Source organism: Lytechinus pictus, unplaced genomic scaffold (genome assembly GCF_037042905.1).
Source record: "Lytechinus pictus isolate F3 Inbred unplaced genomic scaffold, Lp3.0 scaffold_37, whole genome shotgun sequence".
Taxonomy (NCBI): domain Eukaryota; kingdom Metazoa; phylum Echinodermata; class Echinoidea; order Temnopleuroida; family Toxopneustidae; genus Lytechinus; species Lytechinus pictus.
The window spans coordinates 344899-355915 of record NW_026974157.1 but is presented as its reverse complement, the minus strand read 5'-3'; positions in this window follow the sequence as shown (position 1 = coordinate 355915).

The window sequence follows — 11017 nt, the reverse complement described above, 5'->3', positions numbered from 1 at the left end:
TTATCTTTTTTAATTTATTTACCAGTATTAGTCATGATTATAGCTGTTCGCGCCAACCAATGTCTAATACTAGTACAATGTAAACGAATACATAAATGGATTGAAATTGAATGAGTGTATGCATGATTGTTCGCAGTTAAAGTGGAATGCCACAGGGTCATATTAACAGGCTTTTAAGTTTTTCGTTCTTATTCATTGTACAGATATAGGGACAAATAAGAAGGTAATGAAATAAACTAAACCCTTTTTGCAGGAGTTTATGTATTTATTGTAAAGTCAAAATAAATTTACAACATAAACATAATCGTATTATGACATTAAGGTACATTGCAATGTGACAAATTTATTACAGTGTCATAACAAAATTTGGACATGAATACAATTCAAGGACAAGACAAAGTAGTGAAAAACAAATGCAGTGGCAAGCTATATAAGCAAAATAAATGCTTGAATGATAGCAGCCGTTATCAAAGTATGATTGATTGAGACTAGATTTATTTAGCCTTACCTGTGAAAATCATTTAGTCATCACTTTAATTTAACATGTTTAATAACTGGCAATGACTTTGAGAAAGGCACATCAAGAAAGACCTGATAGGGTGTGTGTGTGTATGTGTGTGTGTGTGTGTGTGTGTGTATGTATGTGTTTGTTGTGTTAGACTAGGATTGGGATTTTTAATGATACATTAACGGTAGCCTACATGTTTTTATTTCAAATGATAGTGTACACATTTTATTTGTATCTCTATCATTTATTGAAACACATTGATCAAACGCAATTGATTTGTGTGCGTGTGGGTGTTGTAATGATACACACACACACACACACACACACAAATATATATATATATGCGGTAGATACAGTAGCCTAAATGTTTTTATTTTAAGTGATATTGTACACAGTTTATTTGTGTCTGTATCATGTGTATTATACATTTTATTACATGTTTATTGTTTACATTTTATCTTTTCTGTTGCATTTATGGTGTGGTACTATCAATGTCAAATAACATGCTGTGGTATTGCTTGGGTTATTCACAAGTGACGAAGATTAAGATGAGTTATAAATATAAATAATTTGTACTTTCTACTATCAAGACGTAAAGCATATTTGTACAACTGTTATTCTTATGAATGCTCAACCTTTCAAAGATAGAGAGAAAAAAAGAAAGAAAGAAAGAGAGAAAGAAAGAAAGAAAGAAAGAAAGAAAGAAAGAAAGAAAGAAAGAGGGAGAAAAAGAAAGAAAGAATGAGAGAAAGAAAGAACGAAAGAAAGATAAGAACGAAAGAAAAGGGGTTTGTGAAAAAAAATGTTTTAGAACAAATGAGTTTTTCTGAAATTAAGTTTGTTCCGAATTTTGACCATTCAGTAGTGAACAAAACGGGAGTAAGAATCCCCCTGAATAGTAATTCGTCGAGTCCTTTGGGACTATTTTCGAAGGGGGCTCTGTGGCCGCCTCGTGGTTTCAGGAAGTCCGGCAGGTATAAAGTGGTTGGCATTGGGTGTCGTGGTTAATGTGGCTCATGATTATTTTGGGGCCGTCTCGAATACTAAGAACAAAGCTCAGTGACGTAACAGGGGTCGGTTGCCGGGGGGGGGGGGGGGGGGAGACAAGGGCCAAAAGTTCCCGGTCATATCGTGATATAAACAGGCATATTGGTGTAATGAGGCAAACATTTCGAGACGGCCAGATATTGCCTATCGGGCATAATGTTTTATCTTTTGATAAAAAGCTGCGAGCGAGCAAAATTTTTGTTATTTTTTATTACAAAAATCCAGTTTTGTGATAGATTTTGACATGATATCAAAAAAATATTGATATATATTAACATATATAAATATATATTCCCCGCCTGTTACGCCACTGACAAAGCTAAAGAAAGACAAAATCACTAGCGTACCTACGGGGGGGGGGGGGGCAGGGGTAGTCTTTCCCCCCTGACGAGCCACAACCCATTCAAAAGACATATTCCTCCCCCCCTGACGAGCTTGAAATACCTTGTTTGCCCCTCTGACGAGCTTGAAGACCTATATTGCCCCCCCCCCCTGACGAGCTTAAAGACCTTTTTTTTTTTTTTTTTTTTTTTTTTGCTTGTCATTTTTTTCTGGTACGAAAAGCTTTATCTTTTATTGAAGACCTTCTTTTTTGCTTGTCAATTTTTTTGCGGGAGATTTTGCCCCCCCCCCCCTGTGGAAAATCCTAGGTACGCCATTGGACAAAATCAAGTATAAATATGTCATCTAGGGACACTCATCTAGGATCCCAAGCAGGGGCGTCGATCCATTTTTCAGATTGGGGGGGGGGGCGAAATCATTAACGTTCCAATGGCGCTCGATCGTACAAAACACCCACCCACACATACACACACACACACACACACACACACATATATATATATATATATATATATATGTATATATCTATATATGTGTATGACTCATGAGACACAGACACGTATCTCACTACACAGATAGTACGAGTGCCGAGAGTGAGCTCAAATTTCTTTATATTCTGAGCTGAAAACTTGATATTCTAAGCATTTTTGGTACCAATGATTAAGATTTGTATCTAAAAGAGAATGGATGCGAGCGCGAAGCGCGAGCTGAAAATTTTGATATTTCGATCTGAAAAAATGACAGTTTACTGGACGTTTTTGATAAAGAACAAGCTATATATCCAAGAAAAGATGATTGCAAATTGAAGCAGTTCTTTTGAGGCTTAGAACTGAAAATGGGACATTTACATTCACCAATTTAATCATGAAAAGTATGGGTTTTTGCTACAGAAATGATGCGAGCGCGAAGCGCGAGCTGAAAATTTTTATATTCCAATATGAAAAGCGGACATTTTGAGCACGATTTTAAATCAAGAACGAGTTGTGTATCTCAATCTCGCTTGCTGAACATTACAATCTTGTTTTTTTTAAATGCATATCCGGAATTATTGGGGGGGCAAAATGATATGTTTGCCCCCCCAATATTTTCATTGGAGGATCGACGCCTCTGATCCCAAGCGCAAGATCACTTTCATGACTTTGACACAAGATGGCGTCCTATGAAGAGTAAATTTCTGTGCATGGATAATATAAGTGACTCACTTTGAAACGGCTCATTAGCCAGGTTCAATTAATGTGCTCAATGACCAAATTTAGCAAGTGTGGTTAAACGCCCTCTACGCCCTCGATGGTATATGGAGAACTATTCTGACAAAGCAGCTGTTAACTACAATTTCAATTTCACCCAAGCTGTTCTTATTGCCTATGACTCAAATCTCCCCCTGGGTATCAATGCCAAGCTATTAAAAGCGTCCTTGATATATATCACAAAAATCCATAATAGCCGCTCCAGTGCTCTCCTGGCCCGATGAGTCACTATCATTCAGTCTTCATGATACATACGTCACATGCGGGTTGGACCCGACGATCTCCGAACCAAGCGGAGGGATGAGAACAGAGAGAGAGAGAGAGGCTTCCAAAAATTAAATCATTTGGATAGGAGGAATCTTCGATTTTGTTTAGAAAGTGAGGTTAAGCATCTTCCTATACAGCAAAAAAAACACACACAAAATAGCACGTGCATGGTTTAAGCTGTAAACTATTTTGTAATTGTTTAAACTTTTTAACAAATTGTTTATAAAGTTTAAACAGTTGTTCAAAAAGTTAAAACAGGAATTGTTAGAGTGACGGGCCTGAACAGCGTGCTTGAAATTTTAAACAGCGCTTTTATATGCAGTGTATTATCCGGTAACCGATTTTGTAAGAATAGACTACAATGGCACCTTGACAAAAAAAAAAAAAAAAAAAAATCAACAAGTATAAGGGAGCTAGATACCTCTGAAATCTCACCTATTTTTTGTTATAAAGGATCAGCGGTTAAAAATAAAATACAGGCCAATAAAAAGTTGTTGTAAGATTCTAATGTTGGATAATTATCGAGTATAATGTTTTTTTTGCGCTGTAGAGCTCAGCTCTTTAAGATTATTTTTAAAGCTGATCGGCTCTGACAAAGTCTCCAAATGCCACCACTGTCAATTTTTCAGCTCATTTATGATGTGACTCAGCGGTGTAACAACAAAACAGAAAAAAGAGGAAAAAAAAAAAAAAGAAGGACAAAGAAAGAGATACGTAGTGGGGGGGGGGGGGGGGAATATTGTACATTATATTATGTTATATCATATTACATAAGATTTTTTTTTATAGATAACTTTATAAAACATAATTTTATTAAAGGGCCTACCTATGTGTTCATCATTCATTTCATTGTCTGCTTAACAAGATATATATTCCTGTTGTAAAACATCCCGTTTTCAAGTCAATATACACCAAATATATTTCTTCGCACATCCGTATCGAGTTATTATTGTTTTATGTAGCGACATAGGACTATGCTTCTTTTTCATGACTACTTAAAGTGATTTCCCCCTCTTAACGTCTAAATATAAAACATTTCCAGTCCATGATGTGACTCAGTGGTGTAACTACAAAAGAACACTTGTTTCTCCACACTTTTCCCCAAGCTTCACAATTGTTAACAAAATTAAGATCAAGCCTAAACCATTTCATGCAAATCACAGCTCAGTTTAAAGCAAATATCGTCACGATGGCCTCGGTGTGTTTGGGACTGGGGTGGGGCGCAATGCACTCTTCGAAGTATTTTGGGTAAGGAAACAAGTTTTAAAAGGCTAAAGATATCTTCAAATTAATTTTACTAGCTAAATTCCACGTTTTCTTTATGATTAAGGTCTGCTTTCATTTGCATAACTATTTCAAAGTTCTGCGCAAATCATTTTTCACTAAATTTTCAAAAGTAAGTGGTGCTCACTCATGCGGAAATATTTTTCGACAGTTATATCGTCATTTTCTTAAATGGATCTGTACCAATGTTAAAATGTGGAAGAATCTTCAGGATATTATAAATGTATAATTTTACAGGATTTTTTCTAAGTGTAATCTTTTTTTGATACGCACTGTATATTGTGCTGGAGGTGCTGACACAATAGGCTAAATACAAACATCACATAAAAGGATCCTTAGGACATCCCATTGTGTTCACTTCTACTTGGCTGATCATGAATAGCATACATGAGAAGACACTGAACTTCAGAACATTACATGTACAAGTACATGTGGTACATGAGGGCAAATGGTGGAAAGACATGCAGCAACTGAAAACTGATTTCCAAATTTCCTGCCAGTAGAAATTCCAAAACAGGTTGAAAAAGGTCCTCCACTGTCCATGTACCAGTCCAGCCCAGATGAATCACTCAAAACTCACATACACAACAAGATAGAGTAAAGATACAACAAATTGGATAGAGCCAAAAGAGGGGTCGCCAGCAAAGGGCGCACACACCATATTCATTGGAGCAAACAAAATCATATAAATGTACAAAATCATCAATAGTATTTCATCAAGTATATAATACACAAATAGAGTGCATGTTATCAAACTTAAAAAAATACAAAATTTTAGCATAAAAAATAATTTGGTAATTACAGTTGAAATAGTATACCCTGAGGCTTCAAGAAAATAATCAAAATTGACATGATTAAAAAAAAGAAGAAAAATACAAGTAACTATCATCATATCGTTGGCTATTATACCACAGTTGAAAACTCAAAATATTATATTTCGAGCGTAGTAAACTTTTAGAAAAATTGAAAATTAAGCCTACAGTTGAAATAATGGATTAATATCATGAAGCTTAATAAAACCCCAGCTTTTAAACTTATAATTAACATAGCCTACATATTATGTCGAACAGAAGGCAAGTAATGGCATCAGCATATCGTTGGCTGTTATACTACTATTCATTAACAGCTAAAAATATTGAATTTCGAGCATGACATACAGTCACGTATTTAGAACGAAGCATGATTTTCTTACAAAATTTAACAAAGTTGTAAACTTTTTTTGATACGCACTGTATAATAATGAAAAACACGGTCAATCATCAGTACCAAAGCGACTCGCGTTCAATCAGCTATATATCCCACTCAAGCTCAGTCACCATCTCATCAACATACACTCGGTCATTATCTCTCCCAACACACACTAACACAAACTCACACATCAACACACGCTCAATCATCATGACACCATCGCATGCTCAATCACCATCACACCCACACATGCTCAATCATCACACCCACACACGCTCAATCATCATGACGCCATCGCATGCTCAATCACCATCACACCCACACATGCTCAATCATCACACCCTCATACGCTCAATCATCATCACACCCTCACACGCTCAATCATCATCACACCCTGACAGGCTCAATCATCACCACACCCACACATGCTCAATCATCATCACACCCACACATGCTCAATCATCATCACACCCTCACATGCTCAATCATCATCACACCCACACACGCTCAATCATCATCACACCCTCACACGCTCAATCATCACCACACCCTCACACGCTCAATCATCATCACACCCTCACACGCTCAATCATCATCACACCCTCACACGCTCAATTATCATCACACCCTGACATGCTCAATCATCATCACACCCACACATGCTCAATCATCATCACACCCACACATGGCCAATCATCATCACACCCTCACATGCTCAATCATCATCACACCCACACACGCTCAATCATCATCACACCCACACACGCTCAATCATCATCACACCCACACATGCTCAATTATCATCACACCCACTCACGCTCAATCATCATCACACCCACACACGCTCGATCATCATCACACCCTCACATGCTCAATCATCAACACACCCTCACATGCTCAATCATCATCACACCCTCACACGCTCAATTATCATCACACCCTGACATGCTCAATCATCATCACACCCACACATGCTCAATCATCATCACACCTACACATGCTCAATCATCATCACACCCTCACATGCTCAATCATCATCACACCCTCACATGCTCAATCATCAACACACCCACACATGCTCAATCATCATCACACCCACACATGCTCAATCATCATCACACCCTCACATGCTCAATCATCATCACACCCACACACGCTCAATCATCATCACACCCACACACGCTCAATCATTATCACACCCACACATGATCAATCATCATCACACCCACACATGCTCAATCATCATTACACCCACACATGCTCAATCATCATCACACCCACACATGCTCAATCATCACACCCACACACGCTCAATCATCATCACACCCTCATACGCTCAATCATCATCACACCCTCACACGCTCAATCATCATCACACCCTGACATGCTCAATCATCACCACACCCTCACACGCTCAATCATCATCACACCCACACACGCTCAATCATCATCACACCCACACATGCTCAATCATCATCACACCCACACATGCTCAATCATCATCACACCCACACATGCTCAATCATCATCACACCCACACATGCCCAATCATCATCACACCCACACATGCTCAATCATCATCACACCCTCACATGCTCAATCATCATCACACCCACATATGCTCAATCATCATCACACCCACACATGCTCAATCATCATCACACCCTCACATGCTCAATCATCATCACACCCACACACGCTCAATCATCATCACACCCACACACGCTCAATCATCATCACACCCACACATGCTCAATCATCATCACACCCACACATGCTCAATCATCATCACACCCTCACATGCTCAATCATCATCACACCCACACACGCTCAATCATCATGACACCCTCACATGCTAAATCATCATGACACCCACACATGCTCAATCATCATCACACCCACACACGCTCAATCATCAAACCCACACATGCTCAATCATCATCACACCCTCACACGCTCAATCATCAAACCCACACATGCTCAATCATCATCACACCCACACATGATCAATCATCATCACACCCACACATGCTCAATCATCATCACACCCACACATGCTCAATCATCATCACACCCACACATGCTCAATCATCATCACACCCACACATGCTCAATAATCATCACACCCAAACATGCTCAATCATCATCACACCCACACATGCTCAATCATCATCGCACCCTCACATGCTCAATCATCATTACACCCCACACACTCTCAATCGTCATCACACCCACACGCGCCCAATCATCATCATCATCATCACACCGCACATGCTGAATCATCATCACACACACATATTGGCGAGCATCATCACACCCCGCACTCGGCTCTACACAGGCTATATCAGCATCACACTCATACACACTCAATCATCATCGTACCCGCAAACGCGCTCAATTCATCATTCCACCATCACGCTCACACATGCTCAATCAGCATCACATCCCATACTCACTCTATAAGCATGACTCCCACACACCATACATACTTCATCACACTAAATCACTCTCAATCATGTTACCCCATACACCGTCTTATTCCACCCACGGTCAATTATCACCACTGCTCATATCTGTTCCTTTGTCATTCCCTCCACACATACACATGATAACATCCCACAGACACTTTTCTGCCCCCTCCCCCAAAAAACTTCATAACTATTTCACTCCCCCCCCAAAAAAAAAAAAAAATAAATAAAATAAAATTATGCAAACAATAAACCCAGTTACGTTTATTTCTTTATCGTTAAGCAATTATTTGTATGGCCCCTCTTGTTTTTGGTTTTGCCTTAAAGCAAATTAACGTATTGCTATCCTTTCTCATTAGTCATGACATCACTTGCGGGCAAGAATGCTCTGTACAATGCAGAGCTCGTAGCTTATGTGTTATTGAAAGTCCATAATTACTCGATGCGTTAAACATTTTAAAGTGAGGTAGACAAGTTGAACAAATATCATAATAATGATTAAATGAAATACACTGATCTCTCTCCCTTTCATCTAAGGACAAAACGAAATCACAAATTTATGTTTTTTGATCGTTTTTTTTTTTAAATCAAACCTGAACATAACATTTGATATTATATCTTACATTTGTAGAACAACCGGAAGAGTAGTTACGAATGGAGAGATCACAAAGTTATCTAGGCTTCTACCTGATGGAGAATACAGCGAGTTTTGCGAAGAGTTGGGCTTTGATTATAACTACACACAAAAGATAAAGACCAAACATTTGCAGGACTCGACTGCTGCTTTCAAAGAAGTATTGCAGGAATGGAAAAATAGAGGTGGATTAATGGTGAATCTTGATACAGCTCTAAAGAACTCAGACCTTGGAGGACTCATATGTGAATATAAGAAATGAAATTTTATAGGTCAAGTCCACCCCAGAAAATTGTTGATTTTAATGAATAGAAACAAAAATCACACAAAATTAACGCTGCAAATTTCATCGAAATCGGATTTAAAATAAGAAGGTTATGGCATTTTTTAATTTCGCTTATTTTTTTTTTTACAAAACAGTTAAATACCCAACTCAGCGATATGCAAATGACAGAGTCGATGATGTCCTTCAATCACTATTTCTTTTCTTTTTTTTTGAATTATACAATATTTCATATTTTTTTTTTAAGATTTGACAATAAGGACCGACTTCACTTAACCATAAACTGTTAAAATAATGGTAATTCCCACATGTTCAGGGAGTAATAACATTTTGTTTCACATGACAATGAGGAGAACATTTGATTTTTTTTTCATATTTCATATGATGAAATACAAAAGAAATAGTGAGTGGGTGACGTCATCAGTCTGCCAATTTGCATACCGACAAGGATGTGTATATAACTGTTTTTTCAAATTAAGCGAAACTTTTAAATATCATGACATTCTTGTTTTACATCCGATTTAGACAAAATTGTCAGTGTTTTGCCTTCTCGATTTTCTCCTTTTATTCAAATCAACTTTTTTGGGAAGGACTTGTCCTTTAATGGCATGCAAATATCATAGATAGTGTCAACTGAATACGAATATAATTGCATCTAGAGGGAAATCAAGCATCCGACTTTACATGCGAGTTTTCAATCCTGGCGTTATCATGACGTCAACTCGGAAAGTGAGATGATTTTTTCAGACGGATATCCATCAAAACATTATAAACATATCAATTTCAATGTTAACTCACTATCAAATAAATGGCAACTTATAGATTTGGACTATATGAATTATGACTGCTTGCATATGGTTTTGAATAATGAAAACTTCAAAGAATTCATAATCTTTTTTATTCCTTTAAATCGACGATGATATTATTTCTCTTGTTTTCTGATTACATCAAACATGAACTCGATTTTACAGACTAGAAGAGAGATTTGTGGAATAAGTTGCAATATTCCTTTCCTGTACACCTATATATGTATCATAATTGTTAAATGACCCTATTGATCATGTCCATTCTTTACTGGTGATACTCCAGTATGATTGACATTGCATCATTAATGTTGAATAATATTAACTGGCTGTCAGCTCTGGCATAGCTTCACTTTACCTTGTTTTAGATTAGTAACCATGGTAACAATTGACTATTATATCACTCCAAGAAGGAAATTCTCGAGCTGATTTTGTAGAGGGTTGGGTTCAGCAAGTTAAAAACAATATTTTTAAAACGTTATCTCTATCACTCATTGGATTAGGTTAATGAGTTGTACCCGGCAAAAAAAATATATTTGAAAGTAAGAATTCTGGGTTGCAGAGGCCCTTTCGCCCACCATGTGTAATAGGTAATGCATGAAACGAAGATATTTAATATGCTTAAAGAGATAATTTAACATGAACAGTAGTTGTATGTATAATAGGTAGTGTATGAAACTAAGATATTTAATATGCTTAAAGAGATAATTTAACATGAGCAGTAGCTGTATCATAATAGCAATTCATATCATCTTAATATAACAATATCGATTGAAATTGGTGTTGATGTCACTGGACATGTATGTATTAATTTCATCTAATATTTTATTGGCATAATAGGATGTACATATCATATGTAGAAATTTATGACAATTATACTTCCCTACTTTGACAAAAGGCATCAAGTAAAGAACACGATAATTCCATTTAAAATAAGAAGATGTAT